The sequence below is a fragment of the Leopardus geoffroyi genome, chromosome D3, assembly GCF_018350155.1.
Source record: "Leopardus geoffroyi isolate Oge1 chromosome D3, O.geoffroyi_Oge1_pat1.0, whole genome shotgun sequence".
Taxonomy (NCBI): Eukaryota; Metazoa; Chordata; class Mammalia; order Carnivora; family Felidae; genus Leopardus; species Leopardus geoffroyi.
The window spans coordinates 12,366,308-12,392,504 of NC_059339.1; the positions used below are offsets into that span (position 1 = coordinate 12,366,308).

General features: G+C 48.7%; 1 long non-coding RNA gene across 1 annotated transcript in view; it reads left to right on the forward strand.

Annotated features, from left to right (window-relative positions):
* Window positions 1–23,106, forward strand: part of LOC123587651 — a 221,188-nt gene extending 198,082 nt beyond the window's left edge. The window contains exon 3 of the long non-coding RNA XR_006707447.1: window positions 22,077–23,106. This is a non-coding gene — a long non-coding RNA (uncharacterized LOC123587651). The remainder of the gene's footprint in view (window positions 1–22,076) is intronic.
* The last annotated feature ends 3,091 nt before the right edge of the window (window positions 23,107–26,197 follow it).

Consider the following 26,197-nt stretch of genomic DNA (forward strand, 5'->3'; position numbering starts at 1 on the left):
ATGCTTCTTCTCCCCGGGTGCCAATTCTGTCCTGCTCTCGGTTCCTAATCTGCACGTCACAGACCCCCTTGATAATCTACTGAGGACTCTCCCTCAAAACAAACAAACAAACAAACAAACAAAAAATGCACACAAACAGGGAAATTAGTGAGTGCGATTTCAAAGGGCTCACAGAGCCTCCGAAGTCCATCCCTGGGCTTGTTGGGGGTCCGCGGATTCAAGTAAAAGACCCCCGCGAGCCCAGCCGCCATCACTCAGAACACAGAAGGGCTCAAACATGCTGTTCTAGAGTTGGGCACACCTGAGTTGGAATCCTTGCTGTGACCGATCCTACCTTAGTCAAATTGCCTCATCTCCCTGCCCTTGGTTCCTCCATCTGCAACTCCTAGCCCAACCCTCCTTTAGTTGTTGTGAGGACGATAGGAGTTCATGCCTGAAGAGAAGAGTGTCCGGTGTCTTATTGGTGGCAATAGGTCCATCGGTCATAACATTATTATGATACGATTTTCTGTCTCTTCTGATCTTGATCCAGGAAGGAGACTCTTAGAAAAAGAGGCACTTTAGGGGGCACCTGGGTGGCTCAGTCGGTTAAGGGTCTGACTCCAGCTTGGGTCGCGATCTCACGGTTGGTGCGTTGGAGCCCCACGTCGGGCGCTGTGCTGACAGCTCAGAGCCTGGAGCCTGCTTCCGATTCTGTGTCTCTCCTTCTCTCTGTGCCTCTTCCACTCACACTCTGTCTCTGTCTCTCAAAAATGAATAAACGTTAAACAATTCTTTTAAAAAATAAGAAAAAGAAAATGAAGCACTTTATATACTCAGGCCTCAGTTTTCTCATCCCACAAATGGGTTGATTGCAGCCCAGTCTTGCCAGTGGTCATTCTTATTAGGGGGTATGACTGAGCTAAAAGAGAATGTTCTTTAACTACAGATGCCATGAATATGTGGCTCCAAGATCATTATTCTGTTATATGGAAAAGTTTCTAGCTCACTCTGGAGTCAGAAGGGGGTCTTCTAAATCCATAAGCTTCGGGTGGGGGGCTTCTTTGCTATTCCAGGAAGTCTGGAACCAAGGGAGCTAGCTTCTTGGTAGATTGCTAATCCCAGATGTTTGTATAGTGCTAATTAATATTTCACAAAATTCATCTAGTCCAACGCATATTCAAGGCTTCTCGCCCTTGACTTCCTGGAAGAAGAAGATAAAAAGGAATCCCCTCAAATTACAAAAGAGAGAGCAGAAGCACTTAAATATTCATTAAGATCGCACGTTTATCCGACCCCAACTCAGCACACCTAGGCAGCTCGAGACAAGGGTCCAAGACAAAGATGCCGAGGCCTAAGACAATGAGCCATAGAAGGAAGAAATTCTGGTCCCCAGAATGCACCCAACATCCATCCATTCCCTAGTGGGTTGATGGCCCTTTGAACGACAGGCACGAGTGTAGACGGTGGAGAATCAGGGATGGATAAGTCTCCGTCTTGGCCTTAAGGGTCTTCCTGAAGAGGGAGACTGAGGGCAGTGATCGTAGCAGGTGTCTTGTCACGCTCTTTACATGCACTGCTTCATTCAGCAAACGTGTGCAGAGCACCTACTACGTGTCAGGTGCTGAAGCCAAGCCGCTTACCTTTCCCTGGCTTCCTGAACCCTGATGAAGTCCTTTTATCTTTGGCATGAGTGCATGAGGGAAGATAAAGACAAAACCGGACAGAGAGGCATAGGAAAGCCCGCAGGGGTCAAGCTGGGAAAACAGGTTCCGATCGCCAAGAAGGGGGAGGCTGGGACAAGCAACGGTAGAAGGGACAGCGTGGGGAGTCGGGGGGAGGCAAGAATCACCAAGGATCAGTAACCATAACTGTTTGATGCCCAATTGGGCTCGGTAATGGTGGAAGAGTGAGAGAGGCCAAAGGAATGAACCCACAGTTCATCAGCACACTGCCTTTCATTTCACCTGCATAATACACTCAGCAGATCCAATGTGTTTAACCATACGTGGATTTAAGATACGAAATTTATTCAATGTACCCAAGAGGACAAATGACAATATTGCATATATATGCATATGTATGTATACACATCCCCATCTACCCCACAAGCCGGTGCATAGTACATTGGTTCAAATAAATAGTACATGACAGTTTCAGTTTATTTTATTTTATGGGATAGACTCTTTAAGGGTTAGTTTTTAAAAAGATCTCAGAAAGTTATGGGTCATATGCCTACCTAGTTATATCGATCTCTTACATGTACTACACTAGTTACTGTTAATTAAATTCGTTAAGCGCTGCACCCAGGGCTATCTATGTAGCATCTCATCTGACGGCCAAGAACAGCCTTGCAAAGGGGATCGAGTTAGCCCCTTCTACAGATGAGGAAACTGAGGCTCAGAGAGGAGATTTTCCCACTAACCCTCTCGGCCTCTCTATTTCCCCATCTGCTATATGGGTATAATACTGTCTGCCTTGGGTATATATTGCAGCCCCCCTCAGAATGTCAGTCTCATCTTCTCTAAAATGAAAGACAGTAGGGAGAGTTGGGTAAATACAATCAGATTCTGGGCTTGGATGGGGAGCAAGTGACTTTCCCAGGAAGTCGTGGTGCCTTGTTCAATAAGCCACATGTGCCAACAAACCATGTGACTTTGGGGCACTTCCAGAAAATTCTCTGCAGGTGGCTAACCTGGGTATAATCCTAGCGAAAAGGGATCATTTGCCCCCTATGTTGCAGAACCAGAAGACAGTGATTTTAACTCCCAGCCTAGAGACCTGTATTTTAAAGGTTAATGAGAGATGTGGGTAGATAAGGATGAAGCCTTCAGGTCATACTATACCCCATTTAACAGAACAATACACTGAGGTAGAAGGGTTTCAGCACCCAGGATGCCTTCCAGACCCAACGACTTAGATTTATCCCTCGGAATTTAAACATCTGCAGATCTCCTCTTTATCTCTCTTATCAGTATGAATTCTGATGCCCTTTCAATTTTCAGGTAGTTCCGGCATCACATCTTTGATGCTCTTTATCTGGGTTCTCTCGCCAGCAATGTCTGGAACCAAGGCTCAAACATCATGCCTATAAACCAAAATAATCAGGTGTGTTGCAAACTCCCGCCTTCCTTTGTTCCGATCCACCGTGCTAGTAAAATTCGGGAAACTGAGCCACAGGACAGCTGAGTTCCGAGGGGAAGCTATTGCTTCCATTCTTACTATGTGAAGAAATTCAAAGCCACAAATTAAATCCCGCCTGCCTTAAACTCACCAGATGGAGCATGAAAGACAGGACACTTTCCCCAAACTAAAATCTGAGACACAAACCTGGCTTGGTGCTCCGGTTTCCAGATTTAGCAAACAAAAGTACAAGATGCTAGGTAAATGTAAATGCCGATCAACAATGACACAAATTTTAGTGCAAGTATATCCCATGTCATATTTGGGATATCCTTATACTAAGCCAGTTAAATTTTTGTGTATCTGAAATTCAGGGTTCACTGGGTGTTCTGTAGTTTATCGGCAACTCTAGTTGGATCCAAAGCTTGAACACTGGTGTGGATTTAGAAGAAATTACATGGGAATGGCAAGCTATAGAAGATGGGTCCACCCATCACAAATATTTCAAGTTGGACTACTGGAGGAAACTTCTCCTGTGGTTACTTCTAGTAGAAGAATCACTAACACTGAGCAGTTCCAAGATTGCAGCTCTAAAAATGGAGGGTCTTTATGACTCACTGCACATCCACAAGGTGGACGCTGTGGGTATGCCCATTTTGCAGAATGGAAAACAGAGGTCTGGGTGTCTTACAGCCAAGAAGTGGATTACACCACGGCTAGAGTGTTTTAGGGATTAAGGAACCCAGTCCCCTTGGTGTTTCTTCCAGATCACAGAGGTGCCAAGGCTGGGGGTCACTTGCTTGAGGTCCCACACTATTCCTCAACAGTGCCAAGGTTCTGCCCCCGAGTCTGCGGTCTTCCCCATTCACCAATCCTTTCTAATTCCTTCCACACCCGCTTTGATCCAACTCAAGTCCTATCGAGCCAGCTTTAGAGAAATTGAATTTCCTTAATCGGTTTTCCTAGACAAATCACTTGAGCCAGGAAAACTCCAAGAGAGAATGAGGGGGAAGCTAGGAGCCTTCTCCTTCGGGCACTGCCACAGACAGGCTCTGCAGAGTTGGGCCAGCCCCTGGCCCTCTCAGAGCCTCAGTGTGGGCTCTGGAAAACAAAAGGGGCCATACTCCGTGACCCCCAAAGGTCCCTAACACAGTAGCACTGAGATTCTCAGATGCCCTGTCTCCTGCAGGGTCCAGCTTTGCAGCCTAGCCTCACACGCCCAGCGTCTTAGGCTGATACAATAGACAGCAGACAAATCCCATTACAGACCACTCTGTGAGTCTCCACTTTGTCACTGACTGTTATGTGACCTTAAATAGGCATTCTCCCCTAATCTCCCTAGGCCTGGCCTCTTCTATTAGCAGCTGGAGACAAGGATATTTACCTGTAATAAAGCTCTTTGAGCTCCTCAGATAAAGAGCTTTGCATCAACAAAGCTCAAGCGGATTTTTTTTTTTTTTTTAATGGACCAGCATCCCTGCTTTGTTTTGTGTTTTTGTGTTTCTTTTCTTCCCTACACTCCAGAGAAGTGCAAAGTCACGTTTGCCCTCCTAATTCTCTCCGGATTAATTCATGGGTTTGCCTCTGGCTTTGAATAGGCTCTTTTTTCTGGACCAGAGGTTCCCAAACTTTCCCAGTTCAGGGTGACTTGAGTATCTCAGTAATGTTTTTGTTTTCCATTGTGCCCCACACGATTCCGTTTAGGAAGTCATTAGTTCCACAAAACTACGTAATTAATTATGCCCTGGCATGGCTGTATCCCCAGCAGCTAGCACAGTGTCTGCGACATAGTAGGGACTTAATAAATATTTGTGAAGCATCTATTTGAATAAATGTTAAAAATGGTGACTCAGCCTCAGAAGGTCTATGGCTCTGATTCCACATGTAGACTGAAGGTTTAAGGAAAAGGAAAATATCAGAGATTCATGGGTGGGGAAAATGAAGTGGAACGAATTGTCTTTGATATTTTGTTTCATTCCTAAACAAACAAAACAGACGAAACTAGTTATGATTACTAGTAATGATCATAACCACACGCTATGGAGCACAGACTCTGTGCTCAGCATTTTCCACACCTGAAAATCAGTTTACCCTCACTGATGATGCAGTGAACTTTCCACCTAGAATAGTGCCTGACATAGAGTACTCAGTCAACAAGTATTAGTTGAATGGATGAATGAATGAATGGTCGTAGGTTTCAGTTAATCAGATTGTTTGCTCTTAAGAAAGGAAGGCACTGTGAGGGGTGCCTGGGTGGCTCAGTCGGTTCAGCATCTGGCTCTTGATTTCGGCTCAGGTCATGATCGATCTCACAGTTCGTGGGATCGAGCCCCGCATCGGGCTCTGTGCTGACAGCTCGGAGCCTGCTTGGGATTCTCTGTCTCCCTCTCTCTCTCTCTGCCCCTCCCCTGCTCGCTTGCTCTCTCTCTGTCTCTCTGAAAATAAAATAAAAAAAGACTCTCTCTCCCTCTCCCTCTCTCTCAAAATTAAATAAAAAAGAAAGGAAGGCACTTTGTATGTTATAACATCAATCATGTTCCTATATTCTTTCTGTATCTAGAAGGCACTCCTACCATCACCTACCTTTGTACCTGGACACCATTCCAATCTGGGATGTATTCATCGTCACCCACACATTTTATGAACAATGGAACTGAGACAAAGGAAAGTTAACGGCTTATCTAAGGCTACACAGCTTCTGAGTGGTAGTCTAGAACTCGTTCTAGCAAAACATGTCTTTTTAACAGGAAGTATGGTGTATTTTAAATGTTTACACCTAAAAAATGAGAATATTTACATGAGAGTGTAACGCAAAACAATCTTGCTATATACAAAATAATCAGACCTCATGTAGAGCAAATGCTTAGAAAAGACACACCCGTTCAAGGTTACATGAAGGTCAGCGCATCAATGGGAGTCTGTGTTGAACCTCATTTGAAGATAATGCCAATTTTTTCTTTTTAACATTTACTTATTTTTTGAGAGACAGAGACAGAGTGCAAGCAGGGGAGAAGCAGAGAGAGAGGGAGACACAGAATCCGAAGCAGGTTCCAGGCTCTGAGCTGTCAGCACGGAGCCCGACGCAGGACTGGAACCCGTGAATCCATGAGTCGTGAGATCGCGACCTGAGCGGAAGTCGGACGCTCGACCGACTGAGCCACCCGGGCGCCCCGAGGCCTCTTTTTAAAAAATGGAAGTATAATTATTTCCAATAACATTCACAGATGTTAAGCACACAGTTTGATGAGTTTTGACTAATGTGTACGCCCACATAACTAACATACCAATCAAAATGTAGATCATTGCCATTGCCCCGTTCTATCCTATTCATTCACCCTGCTTCCCAAAGGCAAACCACTGTTCTGATTTCTATCGCTACAGACTAGGTGGTCTGATCTTGAACTTCATACAAACGATTCCCGCAGTAACTACTCTTCTGTGCTGTCTTCTTGTGCTCGATGCGCAGTATTGTGGAAACGGTACTTATTTGAACGGTTGTACTCTGTGTTAATGTTTATGGATTTCTGGATGTTTTTAATGTTATGATTCAGAGTGAGTTAAAATGCACTTAGTTAAAAATAATCTTATTAAGAAAATCAGAGTACAGGTGGTGTGCATGAAGGCTTGCCATTTGAGAAATGTTGAATTCTGGCGCAGTAGTTCAGAGCATAGACGTTATGGCCACAGATCCCTGCGTCTCTGGGTCTCTGCCGCTCACTAGGTGAGTGACTGGGTGATAAGCCAAACCCTCATGTTCCTCATTTGCAAAATGGCTGTGATTTTACTAATCCTTACACGATTGCTGTGGGAATAAAATAACTGAATACATTTAAACCTTTTAACTCAATACTTGGCGTAGACCAATAGCTCACTACACGGCAGTTATTATTCGATTCTGTATGGTAATAGGTTAAATTATTAGGATTTTCTTTTCAGCCTTAGATCTGGAACCACTAGGACAACAACCACAGGCTACAACTTTCTTGGCTACTTCTTCCTGCTTCCCTTTGGATGAGCTCATAGTACCCTCACCTGGAAAGTCAAAGGAGCAACGTGGGAGGGTGGTCATCCCTCCAAAGATTCCCAGGGAAAGAGAAAATCCAATTTCTTCAAATTGTAGGCATTGGTTTCATACCCAAGCTGTGAGGGAAGGGGGCATTTGTGTATAATGTATTCGTCTAGTGTTTTATTGTGTAAGTCAAGTTTCTTGCCGCGGCTGGAAGCTGGAACTCTAGCCTCTCCTCCCCCGATATCAGAAATTTCTCTCTTGGCTATTCTCTTGAGCGTAGTGTCACCTCCCGCCTTGAATCTGAGTCTTGCCATCCACAATAATATAAAAGTCTCTCTGTCTCAATCTTGACCCTCCCTTCCCCTTCCCCACTGCCACAGTTTGGACTTGGTCCCCATGCAAGACTTTAGGGTCCCAGAAAGGAGCATCACCATCTGTGGCGTCCAAAGCTTTGAGGGGCTTTCTCTCTGGCCTCGTCTGCCTCCACTCTGCGCCTATCAGCATTGAACATGCAGGCTCCCATCAGCATTGAACTACTTGGAGCTCTTTCCTTTCTTGCTTTTGCTTTTTGCCGACGGATGGGAGCCTTTCGCCTTGTTTGTTCGGCCAACTCCCCTTCATTCATCGTCGCCCTACTTAGCTGTAACTTTTATTAAGCTCTTCCCATGATGACTGTCTTCCACGCCTTCCAGACCCTCGATGAGTGTCTTCGAGCACTTAAACTGGTTCAGTGAGTGCAGCGTTTGGTGTGTCTGTATATCTGCCTCTCCACTGATATTAACAAAAGCCAACATTGAATGATTACTGTGAATCAGGACTGTTCTAAGCACTTTATAATTTTACCTCCTCATTTTACCCTCGTAATATCCCTTTAGGTTAAATTGCTATTATTATTCTGGGGCACCTGGGTGGCTCAGTCGGTTCAGCGTCTGACTTTCGATTTTGGCTCAGGTCGTGATCTGGGGGTCATGGGATCGAGCCCCACGTCGAGATCCGCACTGGGCCTGGAGCCTGCTGAGGATTTTCTTTCTCTCCCTCTGCCCTTCTCCCCCATTCACGCTCTCTGTCTCCCTCTAAAGACAACTTCTATTATTATCACCCCCATTTTACAGATGAGAAAACTGAGTTAAGTCACTTTTCCAGGGCTGCATGACTTGCCAGTGAGTTCCATGACTGTATAAATGTACCAAATATCAGACACCTACCCTTACTATTGGGATTAAGATGGTTGGAAGGTTGAGAAGCCTTGAGATTTCTGCTTTCCTACTCTTCTCCTTCTTTCTTGGCATGACTAGAGGAAGGAGAGCTGGAAGTGTGGACAGCACATGTATGGCATCCAATTCAAATTTCAAATTCTTTTTTTTAAATTTTTTTAAAAAAATATTTATTTTTGAGAGAGAGAGAGACAGAGCATGGCAGGGGGGGCGGGGCAGAGAGAGAGGGAAACACAGAATCCGAAGCAGGTTTCAGGCTCTGAGCTGTCAGCACAGAGCCCGACGCGGGGCTCAAACTCACGAGCTGTGAGACCATGACCTGAGCCAAAGTTAGACGCTCAACCGACAGAGCCACCCAGGCGCCCCTCAGATTTTCAAATTCAATCTTTCTTGGTTCTGTGGTCAAAAGCTGACATCAGAAGTTTTTTGGTCTCAGCTTTTCCATTTATTTGCCAAATCAAGCAAACAAACAAAAAAAAAATAGGATATCCAATTAAATTTGAATTTTAGATAAACAACACATAACTTTTTAGTACAAGTATCTCCCAAATATCGCATGGGACATACTTCTACAAAAACACCATATTCATTGTTTACCCGATGTCTCGTATTTTATCTGGGAGCCCTACAGTTGGGATGATTCTCCCTCCCTGGCTGGGAGAGAGCTTACTTTTTACTTTGCGCCTGCTTTTTGCCAAATATTCGGCATTGTCCTTCATATTCATGAACTCCTCTCAAAATCCTCTGGTAGGTGGGTGGGTATTAGCTGCCTCATTTAATGTTTTTTTTTTTTTTTCCTAAGTAAAAGCTACCATTTATTGGCTTGTTGTTATCATGAAACGGATTAAAGACGCCTACAAATCCTTTGTTGTTATCATGAGACGGATTAAAGACGCCTACAAATCCTTTGACATTTTTTCCATTGTGAGGGGTCTCTATGCCTCCTCCAGGTGAAGCAAGAGAGGTCTGTGGTCTGTGATTGCTTTGGCCAATAGAATATGGCGGAATAGAATATGGAATATGCTTCCCGCTTCCTGTCTCTCGGAAGACTTGTTCTGGGGGCAAACCAATGACCATACGAGTCGTCTGACTACTCCACATGACTATGTTGGGAGCAAGCCCAGGACACCCAAAGAGGCCCTGGAGGCGGGGGTTGGGGGGGGGTGCCATACAGAGAAGGAGAAGCCCAGGTGACTAAAAAAGCCATCTTGGAAGCAAGTCCTCAGCTAAGTGAGGGTGGATCATAGGCAAACTGCCCAGCTGAGCCATCCTCCAACTCTTGACCTGTAAAATCGGGTACGCGAGGAAGCGGCTATTTCAGACGACTCCGCTTCAAAGTTACTCATGATGCAGGAATAACTAACTGGACCAAATCCAAGACCATCCAGTGCTCCGGCCCCCCCATTGGTTAGTTAGCTCTGTGACCTCGAGCCTCATGTTCCTTACCTGTGAAACGGGGATAAGCCCCAATGCGTAAAAAAAAAATAAAAGAAACCGAGGCTGTGAAAAGTTTGCTAACTTTCTTGAGGCCCTGTAGCCAATAAGAGGATGGGGGGGGGGGGGAAGAGCCATCATCTGCCAGACTCCGAACCCTGGCTAACATTGTTCCGCTCTTTCTCATTCTTGCTAGCTTTGAAATAGAAGCCTCTGTTTCCCCCCCTCTGCAGGACAGGGAGGCTGATAGGACCTTCTTTGTAGGGTTATTGTGTGTATTTAAGAAATGTAAAGTGCTTAGCATAGCGCCGGGCCCGTGGTGAGCCCGCAGCAAACCCTTGGGATTATTATTATTTTATTATCTCCTCTGCCAAGGCTGGCGGGATGCACCTATCCTGTGCTGCCTGCTTTCTCCGGGCCTCTAACTTGCGGGAAACCTCATCAGGAGGGCATCTTTAACCGAACAATCCAGAGCACTACACGTTAATATTTAATGCATTCCTGAGGCCCTCGGAGAGGAACGTGAGAAAAATCCCGTAAAAACCTATCAGTGTTAATAAAATACCACCCGACAGGTTGGCCATTACCAGCAATGAAAGTTTTCAAGCCCGTCAAGTAACTCTCGGTGATGATCTGTGCAGCTCCCTTTTCCGCCCACCTTTCTGCCTCTTTTATGGAAGCGGGTGAACCCCAGGCTCCAAGTGATAGCTGAGAAGTTCAAAGTTGGCTTCCAAAAGAGGAGACCCTTTCAAAAGGAGCTCTCCCACCTTCTCTGGGCTTCTGAAGGTCAAGGGAAGTGAGGGAGGAAGGAGCAAAGTGCTGTCTCCCTGCCCTTTCCCGATGGGAGGAGAAAGGAATTCAGGTTTCCCTGGAGGTTACTACATGCCAGGACCCGGGGTTGGTGCCCTTCCCATGCATCCCTTATGAAATCTTCACAGTAAAAAAGAATGGCTTCACGGGCTCCTTTGCCAAGTGGAAAGAGGTTCAGAGAGGTGAAGCTACTTGCCTTAGGTCACACAGCCAGTCAAGGGCCGTGCTAGGATCGGAACGTAGGATTTGGAGGTCCCAGAGCCTCCAGTGGTCCTTAATGAGAGGTGCTCTTCAGAATCATCCGGGGAGCATTTTTGACATTTGTGTGCCTAGCTCTTTGCCAGCCAGACCTACCGAACCAGAAGCAGCGGGGTAGGGGTTTGCGGTCGGAACGCGCTGCCCTGGTCGTTTTCGCCACTCTCCCTGCCGCGTAAGAACAACTGAACTGCGTCGAGCATGTTTGGTGAATCGTTCAAGGGCATCCTTCCTCCTGCCACCGAGCTGCGTGCGCCCCGTGACCCATTTCTGTAAGGACTCCTTGGGCTGCTCACTGTGGGAGCCGGTCCCAGAGCAGAGACACTGGTGAAGGCGCCCGGACCTCAGACCAGCTTGGGCTTGAACTCCCGTCCCTCACTTCCCAGCGGTCTTCCCTCTTTCTTGGGGGAGAAAAGACTTTGTGTTTTTTTTTTTTAATTCTTTTCTGATGTCTGTCACTTGGAAAACAGGTGTGCGGGCTTTTAGCGGTCAACTTGAGTCATGTTTGGGGTGTTGCTGAGTTAGGCGATGAGTCTCCTCCTTCCCGAGGCTCCCACTGTAATCTCAAATGCAGTTGACCGTGGGTGTGTATTTTGGCACACTCAAGTGTTGGCCTCTTAGCATCCCCCAAATCCAGCCACATTTAGAACAGCAGAGCTGGAGCGGCGTTCCCAGCTCATTTACAACCCTCCCCCCACTCTACGGGTGGAGTGACTGAGGCCAGGGACCGAAAACTGAGGTTCTGTGCCCATTGGATGGATCTGATGAATCGCAACCAATTCTCTCCTTCCTTTCTTTCCCTCTCTCCCTCCTCCCCGCTTCTTCCTCTCTATCTCTCTGATTTTTGCCCTCCCCTTTCTTCTGTTCTGTCACACATCATTCATTCATCACATTATACTTACAAAAGTCCTCCTATAGGCCCACCACAATGCACCGTTGAGACCTTTTTGGTGGCAAACGACACAGATCAGTTTCAGCTCGCTTACGAAAAACAAAAGAAAGCCATTTGTTGGACGGCGTCAAAGGATCTCAGGATATCCTCATTTAGCGGGACAACCAAGATTCACCAAAGGAAGGGGCAAGGGCAGCGGTGGGACTTCAGTCGGAAGGATCATGGTCTCTGCCCACCACGCTGCCATGACGCCTGGCCTCTCACCTTACCAGCTACCGATTTCCAACAGAGACTCTGATCGGCTCAGTCAGGTGACTGCCCCTGGACCCATCAGCTATGATCACGTGGGCAGGGTCACATGATGCATCACTTAGTGTGCACCTAGGAGTAGCACAAGGTCTTTGTGGAGAGGAAAGGATACCCAGGGGGCTGGTGGCCACCTCGCCAGGTGCCTACGGGCGTCTATCCTGGGCTGCTGGGAAGGAAATGAAGAGTCTGTCCTGAGCCTGACAGGTGTCTCTCACGGAAGCAGCCACGATCACTCTTCATCCATCCGAGCCTGCGTACATGCAGCCCCACCCCCCACCCCCAATGGCAAGTTCAAGGGCCTCCCCCAGAGCCTCAGCATCGTTGGCATCTGCCTTAGTCAAAACGTGCTAGGTCCTGCTGTGGTAGCACACTTCCCCCTTCGTCCCCGCCTCTTCCATGAACAGGGACTCATTTCTCACACACCCTTCCTGCCTCATGCGGTCACTCAGGGATCCAAGCCGAAGGAGGGTCAGCATGTGGCGCTCGCTGATTCCCGCAGCCAGGCAGGACAGGCGATGTTGCCTCGCCTACGGGATTCCCCCCCCCCCCCATTCAGCCTCGCAGACACACGTGCCACTTTTGTCCGCATTTCCTCGGTCTCAGCGGGTCACGTGGCTCTTCCTAAGGGCAAAGGGGCTGGGAGATGTGGTCTCCTACAGAAGCACCCACCAGCGGTGATAGCAGGGTTGTCGGTCACAGGACTCCCCCCAACATTTGTTCCATGGAAGGCTAATCACGGCCGATAGTTTTGAGCCCTGGCTCTGTCTCAGGCGTTGTGTTAAAGGCGCAGCAGCTGCTCGGTGGCCGGGCAGGGGGACGGAGGCAGGCAGGAGGCCAGGAAGCATGAACTAGAGCGGGATGGAGTCCCTTTGGGGCAGGGGTGGGGGCAGAGAACGCGTTGGGGAGGCGGCCGAGGTCTTGGAGCCGCCTCTTTGGTTCTGGAAAGAAGAAGCCATCAGGCAGATAGACGAGGGAAATCCACCCGGTTCGGAGAACGTCCACCCCACACGGCCGGGGCCTTTGCCCGTTCCCTGCCTCTATCATCAGTGCCTAGACGGCGTCTGGCACGTAGAACACGCTCACGAAACACTTTTCTTTCCACGGCCGGTGAGTGAAACGAAATGAGTCACGATACAGCATAAGCTCTACAGGGATCCAGTTTGCTCATGTCAGCGCGGCGAAGCGGGGAGATCAAATCATGGCCGACAAGCGGGCAGGGGATGTCTTTCTGGTTTTCCAGAAGTTTGCAAGAATGTCGGAAGCATCGCGGAAATCCAGGGCTGGCGTCTTTCCGAGCAAGCCACGAGTTGGAAGAAAGCAAGTCAGGCAGTCCCCAGTGGCTTCCCGCTCTGAAGGTGCGGGGTTTGGGGAACAGCCGGCTGTTCCTCACTGGGAGCGAGCTGTGCGTCTGCCCTGTCAGTGTCCTCCTGTTTGGGAGACAAGAACAGATGACGGGAAGGCAAAGGATGGACGTGAGCAAGTGTCACGCTTGCAAAGCGATTGCCGGAGGGTCCCTGAGCCGGGAGACTGGAACTTTATCTCACTTAAATCCCCCTGCGTTTTCCCAGATGAAAAAGGTATCTTTTTCTGTGGAGGGCTTGCTTTTCCTTTTATTTTTATTTTTTTATTTTTTTTAATTTTTTTTTTCAACTTTTTTATTTATTTTTGGGACAGAGAGAGACAGAGCATGAACGGGGGAGGGGCAGAGAGAGAGGGAGACACAGAATCGGAAACAGGCTCCAGGCTCTGAGCCATCAGCCCAGAGCCCGACGCGGGGCTCGAACCCACGGACCGCGAGATCGTGACCTGGCTGAAGTCGGACGCTTAACCGACTGCGCCACCCAGGCGCCCCTGCTTTTCCTTTTAAATTGTGCCTTCTGTGCCCACGGCATTCTGTCACCATCGTACTAAAAAGAGAGAAGCGACGGCTGTCTCCCGGCCTCTTCTTTTATAAGGGAATTTTACGACATCCTTTTAAAATATGATCTGGGAATTGGGTCACCGGTCTTTGAGGTCCTTCCCAGGAAAGTGAGTTGTTTTTATGTTGGTGTCTTGGTGCACAATTCTTTTCTGACAATTCTTTCACAGATGATGTAACAGATAAGAAATGTGTCCCAAGCCTGTGCACGCCATTTTCAAACTTGATCTCTCAGGCTCGTGAACCCTTTGGTTCTGCAGCCCCTGATCGCGGATCCTGCTCCAACCGGATCGTGCCCAGGAGCCCACCAACTGGACGCGGAACATTTTCCTTCGACGTGTTCTTTCTGCCTCAAGGTCCCCTTTTCGGTCTTTACACATGCCACCCGGCAAGCAGGCTCATCGCCACCCTTCAGTGTGTGACTCGGCTGTCCCCTCCCTCTGAATCGGTGCTGGACCAAAGGTGAGAGGGTAGAACTCAGAACCTTGAACGTCAAGACCCAAGTCCTTTCCATCACGCCGCACCACACGAGAGCAAGAGAGCGACACAGAGACCGGCCCGTGGTTTTCTCAGGACGCCAGCTGAAGTTGTGCGCCCTGCGTGCAGGGCGCCGTTCTGAGCGCTTTGTGCCGATGAGCTGATTTGGCACGGGGTGACCAGAGAGCCGGTGTCTCGGCACAATCTTCTCTGATGCTCAAGGTTCCAGGGCGACGATGCGGCGTGCCATCTTTCACTCCCACGATTCTCCTGGTGCACAAGAGAAACCCAGATCCCCGTGGCTGACATCTCTTACGCTCCCAGTTGGTCCTAAAACAAAGGCCCAGACTGGCCACCTCGGGGACAGATCCAACCTACTTGGGAGGAGGAGGTGCGGGGGAGGGGGGGGCTACAGCATGATTTTTGTTTTAAATAAAGAATTTGGGGCAGCCATAAAAATCATGAAAATTTCACATGAAAAACAACTCACCCGCGTTTCTGATTTCTCTTGAAAACACAAACAAATCGGTAGCCGTGATGACACCTGGCATTTTCCATAGCCTAGGAACAGAAGCAGGTAGCAACTTCCTCTGTATTTTTATGTCATCAGTATTAGCTTTTCGCTGAAGTAGGGTCGACACACCACATCCTTTTAGTTTCACGGGTAACGTCAGCGACGCCATATTTCGATTCGTTGTGAAACGATCCCCAGCAGGAAGTCCAGCCGCCATCTGTCACCAAACAGAGTTATCACAACACTATTGACTAGGGCTGGCCGTCCTGCACATTACGTGCCCGTGCCTTGCTTGTTTTGTAACTGGAAGTTTGGACCTCTTAGCCCCCTTCACCTACTTCTCCAACCCCAACCCCTCCCCGCTCTGTTAAACCAACTTTGTTTACAGGATCTGTGAGTCCGTTTCTGTTTTATTTTGTTTGTTCATTTTTTTGTTTGCAGCTGAAATGAGAACTAGGCTCCAGAGCTCAGCGGAGGCCCCATCTGGGCCACATTAATCATTATGTCACCTTCCTGGCTCTGAAAGGCATTTGAGCTTATGACTCTTGCTTACATGTCACTTCTTCCTTAAATTTTCTTATTGAGTCTTTGGGGCATTTTCTTTTTTTTATTTTTTTGCTCTGGTTTTCTTTCCTTTCAGGTTTTAAACACACTTATTTACTGAGCTTCCTGTTTATTTGTAACCCGTCGCATTGTATTTCTTCCTTTCTCTCTTTTTTAAATAGCTCTGTTTATGCTGCAACTGCTCCGTGGGACATCCACGGCAGACATTGCTAATCGATCCTGACTCCCTCCCCCCTCCCCCCACCAATAAGCTGGAAGATGCTTCCATTGCCCGTTATTCTACCACACAGCAGCAGGCAGCCACTACTAATCGATCAGGGACAGAGCCCGCAATGAAACCCATTCGTTTTTCTAAATCTGTGTCCATTGAAACTCCCTAAAGGCTGAGGTGTAGGTTTTATTCTTTTATACTTATCCCCTATCCCTTAAGGCAGATCTAACCTGAGACTTTCCAAATGCAGTGGGAGAATTGAGCTCTCCAGGGCAGTCCGTCTCTGAGCCCATCCCTCTGCCCACGGGGGTCTGTTGGGCTTTAGAAAAAGGGGCCAAGCTCCCCGAAGGGAGGAGAAGAGAAGGAAGAAAAGAGCTCCAGGAAGGAATGCCCGGTCTCCTTGTTTTTCTCTCCCTCTTGCAAAAAGGAGCAGAAGAAGAACAATGCAAGCCAGCCAAAAGCTCACTAATGCACTTGACCCTCCAACAGAAAATTAATTCCGACCTCACACCTACCGGCTGTGTTGCCCAGCTTTGTCAAAATGTTGGCATCAACAGACCGGAGGTGATATGGCTTGAGGGCACCCGGCTTCTGCCACTTTCCCAGGCTGGGCTGAGTTAGCGGGAGCTGGCAGGAAGCACGCGGAGGCGCCGGCCCTGTCAGCTTTTCACTGTGGATTAGGCTCCCCTTCTGCGGGCTCTGGAAATTGTTATCACTGTCGAGCCGATCCCGTGATTCTTACCAGGCTCCCTGACTGCACAGGCTTGCAGAGGCGCAGCCTTCCCCGGGGTCTTATGCTGGAGGGTCCGCAGACCCTGTGTGTGTGTGTGCGCGCGTGTGTGTCTATGTGTGTGCGAGCACAGCCACGTAGGAGCGTACGTGTGAGAACGCGGGCATCTGATTGTGTTTGTGAGAGTGCGGACATGTGGCAGGGTATGCGTGAAAATTCAGGGCTTCGGGACTAGCCAGTGTGTGCGGATGCGCACGGGTGTGCAAATGGATATATATGTGCATGGACACAGGCATGCTTGTGTGGGTGTAAATGTGGGTGCACGAGCGTACGTGTGCACAGACATACCCAGGTGGGCGCCTGCGAGGGTGTACTGTGTACCTGTGTCTGTGCGTGTCCATGAGGGCGGATGCGAGTGCCATCTTGTGTGTTTGTGGGTCTGTGCGCTTTGCCACGTGCACACATGTGCACGCATGGTTAGGGTGTAGGTGCTTATGTGTACGAACGTGAACAACGCACAGGGGTGGTGTGTGCAAGTCTAGGTGCTTAACAGTGAACATTGGTGCATGTGTGAGGGTTATGTGTGTCTCTTTGGGCACGCGTCCACATCCGTGTGTATGTGGGGTTGTTTCTAGTGCTGAGTGCGGAAAACATCTCAAGGCATGCTTGGGCACCAGCAAATCATAGGCACCAAACTCCCTTCTCCCCTTTGTAATGATGTTGAGATCTGTTTAAGGTAATTAAAGTGGCAAATCCCGGAAGGTTCTGGATTTCTGGACTCTTATTATTTCGATTTTAAATCATTATTTTGACGTTAACGAGGTTGCAAAGAACATCATCTTCGCATTGTTTGGGGGCTAATCTGGCCTCACTTTACATGTAGGCCGTGACACATCGTGGATGTGATTGTGTGTGTGTGTGTGTGTCCACATCCATATCTGCGTGTTTATTCATATTGCCTGCACAGGTAGTTCTCTGTGCACATTCTTGGTCCAGTTTGGTTTAATTTGAAAATATACACTGGGGAGAGAGGGGGAGACAAGTAAAACCCTGTCCCTGACATTAAGAGGTTTCCTTTCATTGGCTGACTCTAAACATCTGGCAACACACCATCGTGGCTCTGCGCAGAGTTGGATTCTGAGACCGTGTCCGCACTCAGCAAGAAGCAGCCATGATTGATTAGTGATGTCTGGCACAGACATGGGACATGGAGCTGGTAACAAGTGTGTCATTTGTTTGCCAGAATCAGAATATCACACCCAAGATGGTTCTTTGTGATCCTGGATTCAATTTTCTCATTTTATAGCCAAGAAAACCATGACAGAAAAGGAAAGGAATTGTTTAGGCAGGGCTGAGTCTGGAGTGAAGGAAGTGAGGAGCCTAGGGCACGCAATTTAAGGAGGCACTCACGCTCAGGTCCGTGCAAGTCCCTGCCCCCACTCACGTAACCCTGAGCGTGAGGGTGTCCCTAAATTGTGTGCCCTAGGTGCCACCTTGGTCTCCCCTTAATCCTGGCCCTGGCTCAAAGTCACTTTTTAAAAAAATCACCATACACTCCGTTAGGAGGCATCACTGCTTTTGTATAGGAAGTTCTGTGACTGCGTTTGTTAACATTCTTCTGTTTTAAATTAATAGAAATCAACTGAAGCCTAAGAAAAATGGGGATGGGGTGTGTCATAGAACCCAAGAACAGGGGTGCAGACAGAGTGAAGAAAGCCAAGACCCTGGAGAGAATTTTGTTTCTCACGGTTGCTTCAGTTATTCTTTGTGGGCTGAATGACTTTCCCTGATCCACCAGTTATCAATTCTGTGCACTTGGGAAATGTCCTTGCTTTTCTCATCGATACAAGAAGAATAATATTCCTCACTTCCTTACCTCCTTATCTCATAGGGGTGTGAGAAGTAAGGTATGTAAACCACCCACGTGGCTGACAGAGAATACCACTCAATACATCCTGGCTGTCATTTTGCCACCATCACCACCATCATCACCACCACCACCATTACAATCATCATGATTATCATCACCACCATCGCCATCACCATCATCACCACCATCACCATCACCAACATCAGCACCACCATCACCATCGCCAACATCACCACGACCACCATCACCAACATCACCATGACCACCATCACCAACATCAGCACCACCATCACCATCACCATCACCAACATCACCACCATCACCATTACCAACATCAGCACCACCATCACTATCACCACCATCACTATCACCAATATCACCATCACCAAAATCAGCACCACCATCACCACCACCACCACCACCACCACCATCACCAACATCAGTACCACGATCACCATCACCAACATCACCACCACCACCACCATCACCATCACCAACATCAGCACCACCATCACCACCATCACCATCACCACCGTCACCACCATCACCAACATCACCGCGATCACCATCACCAACATTACCACCATCGCCATCACCACCGTCACCACCATCACCAACATCACCACGATCACCATCACCAACATTACCACCATCGCCATCACCACCATCACCACCATCACCACCACCATCATCACCACCATCACCAACATCACCAACATCACCACCATCGCCATCACCATCATCACCGTCACCACCATCACCAACATCACCACGATCACCATCACCAAAATCACCACCATAGCCATCACCATCATCACCGTCACCACCAACATCACCACGATCACCATCACCAACATTACCACCATCGCCATCACCACCATCACCAACATCACCACCACCATCATCACCACCATCACCACCATCACCAACATCGCCATCGCCATCACCATCATCGCCGTCACCACCATCACCAATATCACCACGATCACCATCACCAACATTACCACCATCGCCATCACCACCGTCACCACCATCACCAACATCACCACGATCACCATCACCAACATTACCACCATCGCCATCACCACGATCACCATCACCAACATTACCACCATCGCCATCACCACCATCACCAACATCACCACCACCATCATCACTACCATCACCACCATCACCAACATCACCATCGCCATCACCATCATCACCGTCACCACCATCACCAACATCACCATGATCACCATCACCAACATTACCACCATCGCCATCACCACCATCACCACCATCACCACCACCATCATCACCACCATCACCACCATCACCAACATCACCACCATCACCATCACCATCACCACCGTCACCACCATCACCAACATCACCACGATCACCATCACCAACATTACCACCATCGCCATCACCACCATCACCAACATCACCACCACCATCATCACCACCATCACCAACATCACCACCATCGCCATCACCATCACCGTCACCACCATCACCAACATCACCACAATCACCATCACCAACATCACCACCATCGCCATCACCATCATCACCGTCACCACCATCACCAACATCACCACAATCACCATCACCAACATTACTACCATCGCCATCACCATCATCACCACCACCACCACCACCACCACCATATTCGCCATCACTGTCATCATCACTATGGCCACCATCACCACTGCCATCACCATCATCATTGTCATCATCCTCCACTTTCCTTACAAAAGCAGGTTGGTCCATATTGGACTAATTTTTACCCAATTAATTATGGTCATGTTAGATGTGAACCTTCTTAGATCCAATTCCTGTTGATTGGGGCAACTGGTAGTTAAGGACGTGAGCAAGGCAGACACGTCCAAAGTTGTCTAAATTCGGGAATATTCTTGGTTTGGTTTTGTTGAACAGTGCTGAGGGTAGTGGGGAGTTATTTTCTGCCTTGTTTTAATGTTATCCAGTCCAGACCTGTTGAAGGGCCTAATAATGGTTCAATCTGCTCTATCACCATGCCTACATCGCCCTAGATTTTGAGGTTTGAGCCCACTAACTAAGGGCTGCAATGAGTCCACAATTTGTTCTGATCTAGGAGATGCCACTGAGCCATGGGATTTAGGGTAGGTAGAGATGGCATTTAGGTGCTGGGATGGCAGGAGTGAAGGGATAGCAGGATTAGGGAAGGTCTGAAGTTCTGAATGTTGCTGAATCATGATGGAGGTGGGAGAGAGGAAGAACCCCAAACCCCAAGTAGAATGAAGAGCTGGGAAGAAAGATGGAAACAACGTGGCAGGAAGTCTGCAGTGAAGTGGCATTGTCTAATGATGGTGGTGAGGGATGGGGAGGAGGAGGAGGAGGAGGAGGAGGAGGAGGATAAAAAGAAGAAGGCAGGAAGGAGGAGGAAGAAAAGGAAGAAATAGACAAAGGAGCAGTAGTAGCTAATGGAAAAATAGATATTGTTGTTAATGTGATGATGACCATAATTACAATGGTGATGAAGATAAAGATGTTCCCGAGGGATACCCAGCTTCAGGGAAGCCAAATTCTAGTTGTGATAGACTTAGGGACATGGCCTCCCTCTCCCTCAGTTTGCGCAAACCTGTAACGCACACCTCCTTCCCCCGGACAGGAAGGAAAGAAAGAGCACTGGGACCCCTCAAGAACAATTCCAGAGTTCTGGTTCAAAGGAGGGTGCTTGGACTCAGAAAGCTCTGCCCTGAGGTGGAAAGGGGGGGTTAAGAGCAGTTGGTAAATAATTTACCTGGATGGCGGGGTGGAGGAAATTGCTGATCCCGTATCACCAAGCCCAGGAGGAGGGGATGGGGCCCCTGTGACACAGGCACGTCCAGGAGTGGAAAACACCGCGGGAGCTTTGCTTCCAATGCCGATATGGGTCCATCTCACGTCTTCCTTTATCCACCAAAGCCGTGGACATGATAACTAAGCTAACTCCCCTGTGTTTATTGGGGGGTTGCCATTTGCCAGGTGCTGTGCTCGGTTTTTGCATATCTTTTAATCCTCGCACAAACTCTATGAGGAAGTTGTTTTTATTGAGTTGTTTTTATTGAGGTTATGACATCGCTGTGTTCAAACATTGCTAACGTAGGAAACTGGCAATTTCGCAGGATTCAATTTATTGTGGTTTTTGTTCTTAGTGAAGTAACGTCCCCAAAGTTACCTAGGTCCAGTGTCAGGAGGAACTCCCTATCAAGATTAGAACCTCATGTGATCTAGGGGCGCCTGGGTGGCTCGGTCGCCTGAGCGTCCAACTTCGGCTCAGGTCATGATCTCGCGGTTTGTGGGTTCAGTCCCGCGTCAGGCTCTGTGCTGACAGCTCGGAGCCTGGAGCCTGCTTCGGATTCTGTGTCTCCCTCTCTCTCTGCCCCTCCCCTGCTCACGCTCCATCTCTCCCTCTTTCTCAAAAATAAACATAAAAAAAATTAAAAAAAGAAAGAAGCCCATGTGATCTGGATGCCTTGATTCATAGGCTCTTTCCACCCTTCCCTTCCCTCGTCCTCGGTTTCCTCACTTGTAAACTGAGGAGATACCAAAGAAGCTGCCATTCATGGAGCATTTACGGTGCTAAGCCCTGTGCCCCGATCCACTGACCTCCTGTTTCCAGCCCCTCTCTCCAAGCATCGTCCTTGCAGGGTGTAAGGAATGCTAAGGGAGCTGACGCACCCAGAGGCCTGAGTTCAGTGTCACACTTGGGAGAAGCCCAGCTAATGTTGCCTTTACGATTTCAACCCCTCTCTTAGGAGCCCCCACACTGGAACAGGAGGGCAGAGTACATCCTGTTACCGGGAGTTAAGCCATCTTCCTCCTGGTCCATTGCGAACACGTGCAAGTCAAGAAGAGGTCTCTCCCATGGCTCATCCCCAAGAAATCAAGGGCAGGAGAGGAACCCGGGTCTTCCGGATGTCTTCTTGACGATGGTCAACATCTCTTGCAAGTACAGATGACGCCTCATGGTGAGTTAAGGCGACGTGACGCCAGATCCTCTTGCTAACACGCGAGGCAGGCAATGAAAAGAGGGGCCAGAAGGAAGCAAACGCTCGTCCCGCGCATCGGTGTCTCTTCGATGACTTCATTCTACTGTTGGTTCTTTGACCTGATCATTCGTTCACTAACCATTCATGGAGCGGATACTCTCTGCCAGGCCCTGCTCTGGCTGCTTCCAGTGGCCCCAGTCCCTCCTTTTGCACACGTGTGTGTGTGGCACTTCGAAGGCTGACACAATCGCCCTAAAGAGCCCCTCCTCTGCCAGCAGCTGGCCCAGTGCCCCAGCATGCAGTAGGCGCTCAAACATTGGTGGGTACGTAAGCGATGAATCATCGGAATCCACTCCCGAAGCCGGGACGACACCGTGTATGCTGTATGTGAGCTAACGTGACAATAAATTATTTTTAAAAATTAGATTCAATTGTATCGTATTCGGAAAATATCTGTCAGGTGGAAGGGAATTGGAATATCGAAGTTCCCATTTATTCTCAAGTCTGGCTGGGCTTTGGGGAGAGGAGAGGTAGGGCCTGTTTTTATTTGCTGTCGCTTTGGTTTGATTTTTCACTGTATCGGCTTCCCTGGAAGGGAAGGGGCCCCTCAGGTGAGCGGCGAGGAACCCCAGATCAGGCCTGGCTTATATTCTCATAACTTTCTCATATTACTGGCTCTGGATAACCACTGCAATAGGCCACCTCATTGTGTAAAAGTCCCCCAAGAATCCTGGTGGACCCTCTGACCATCCTAACTTCCCCCACATGAACCCCCCAAACATAACAGCCAAGAATTCCCTAAAGCGAGTGACCCCAAGCACACAAAAGGTGCGCAGAAGGCAAAAAAAAAAAAAATAATAATAATAGTTCTCCTTCATTCTGCCTACGGGCCCACGATGCAGCGCCATAAAGCATGTGATTTAGGATATTAAATGCCGTTGGTGATGAGAACGTCATGTAAGATTTGCTTTGCGACTTCTTTCTTCTCAAACTGTCATTAAAAATGATTTATAGGTGAGCCCAAGTCTAAGGAACACCGTGATTAGAATTGAGGGTCTGGGAGATCAGGTTTCCAGGACAGCTTTGCTTGGCTGTCCAGGAGTCTTAGAGACAGAAAAGGCTGTACCAGACGGTAGCTACGAGTTTCAAAGGCAAGCGCCCACGGAAGGAACACGCGCTCCTCGCCGAGGTGAAAACAATGCAACTTTGTCGGACGTTGTTAACTCCTGGTTTCAAAAGGTGGATTCCAGAAGGCCAGGCTGGACGACACTCCTTCTGCGGAAACCTCCGGAAGTGAGATTTCACCCAACACAGGCCAGGCTTGAAATTACGTGGTGCTGTATGGGGCGCCTGGGTGGCTCAGCCGGTTAAGCGTCCGACTTTGGCTCAGGTCATGATCTCGGGGTTCATGAGTTCTGGCCCCGCGTCGGGTTCTGTGCTGAGAGCTCGGAGCCTGGAGCCTGCTTCCGATTGTGTGCCTCCCTCTCTCTCTCTGCCCCTCCCCTGCTCGTGCTCTGTCTGTCTCTCTCTCGAAAAACTAAACATTAAAAAAAATAAATAAACAAGAAAGAAATTAGGTGATGTTGTCAGATTTTGGTTTGATAAGGACATCAAAGTGTCATCTGTATTTTACCTTTGTTCCGTGTCTGACACTTGTCGTGGCAACCCTAGGAATCAGCTGCTGTTGGTATCATTCCTGTCTTATGGGCAGAAAAGTGAAGGATCTCGCCCACAGTCACACAGCTGTGGGTGTTCGAACCCAGGCTGTCTGCACCCAGAGCCACAGGCTTAACTCAGGATTCTACACGGGGTCATCGCTTCTGATTCAAAGTGACCCTAAACCCCTTTGCTTCCCCTGGCCCTCCTCTCTCTCCCTGCAAAGTTGCCATTAATTAAGCACCCACCACACACAGCTAGGATGTGGCTAAGCAGGGAATGGAATCAAGGTGGCCTGATTCCCAAGCGAACCTGCTTGTAGGGAGGCCGTTTACGCAAAATGACATCCAAGCATCTTTTTGGCATCTGTGGGTAAGCATGACCCCTGTGGCTCAGAATTTCGACGTTAGGGTGGGTTGGGGTTCGGCGGGCACTCTGGGGTATGAGTACTTTGGGGTCTGGACAGTCTCCACCTGTTGGGCCAAGGAAGGGGAGCCGCTCTATCCACTGAAGAGGATGCATCCCCTGTCATGCTAGTTATTTGTTGCTGTCACCGCGGTGTGGTTGCTAGGGTCTGGTTGTAGCAGTTGTCCTCAAGGGGGGCTCAATTTGTGCTCGGGACTCACATCATCACCTTTTTAAATTCTTTCACTGACTCTGGATAAGAAACAGCGTTATTCCCATTTTGTAGATGGGAAAACTGAGACCCAGGCTAAAGAGGCCTGGCTGTTGTGGCTCAGAAGCATCCCAGGGCTGCACCGGGGAGGAGCAGACAACCCAGTCCCGCAGTCTGGTAGAGAATGCGTTATTCTCTGTTTGCTCATGACCTATTGTCTGCTGGGGAGATGGGGCGAGGCTCCCGAGACAGAGAGGCAGCTGATTGAGGCTAGCAGAAAGGATGGGCTTTGAGCCTCTTCCCACTTCTATGCACCCTCTGGGCTAAGGGCCTGCTGGTGGACCCCCAAAGCCTACTGTATCTTTCCACACTGACAACTCTGGGGTCTGGGTCCTGTGAAAGAAGACCCCTCCAAACCTAGGGATTAGTGGTCGGGAGAGAAGACACACCCCCAGGAGGCCAAGTTGAGTTCTTCGCCATGAAGCATTGTTTCCCCACAAGGGGACACTGCAGGGAGGTCAACTTCTGATCAGGAAAGACTCAAGTGCACGCCTTCAGAGTACGTTAGCTGGGGAGGTAAAAAGTCACGATTCAGCACGTGGTTTTGTACTCAGATAAACCTGGATCCGGATGGATCCAGACTCTGCCCCTCACCGCCTGGCAATGGACTTAGCCTGCCCAACCCTCAGTTTCCTCATCTGTCAAATGCACATAATAATGAGGACTTTGTAGGCTTGTGGGGGAGGATCGCGTGTGACGATGCCCACTAGAACCCCTAGGCTGGTTCCTCACCTTTGTTGGTTTCCCCCTGGAAGCTAACTCTTATCTCAGCCATGCTTCCCTATCTTCGGCCGTGAAAAACGACGGTCGCGTGCGTGACACCCTCATAATGTACATACCAGACCTTCCATTAATAACAGCTAACACATTTGCCTACTGCCCTCGGTCTTTCAGATGTTGTGCTGTGTTACATAGTCAACTTACACGATGGTGTTATGAGGTAGGCATTAGCTTTAGGCATGGCGTCTACCATTGGATCACGATCCGTCCTACTCAGGAAAATGCAGTGGGTTGTACGTGAGGGACGCTGGGGTTAGCGTCTGATTAATTTAAGGAAGGAAGAGAGGAAGGAAAAAGGGAGGGAGGGAGGGAAGGAAGAAGGCAGGGAGATGGGAAACTCTTGGTAATTTACTGGAGGTTGCAAAATCCTTGCCAAACATTTGCAACCAGCTGGTCTACACCAGGGTTTCAAAACGCAGCCCTTGGGAACCATCGCCCTAGTGTTCCCTGGACGACCTTTACCAACAAAAGTCTGAAAAGGGTTAATCTGTACTCATCACAGCACTCACCCCATGCTTCTTTGTTTTCTGTAATCGGGCCTGCCTCTCCCATACATCGTAAGCATCACAGGGCAGAAACCAGGTCTGCCTCCCTCCTTGCTACACCTCTAGGAAGCGTCCACGGGCGGCTGCTGAATGAGCCCAATAGAAATGATGAAGGAAGGAAATGTTTGAAATACGGAAAGAGAAAAAGAAGGGAAAAGTGATTCATCTGGATTGCACATCACAGAACCTGGCCACAGACTTGTTTGGTGTCACGTGTAGAGTGTTTGTAT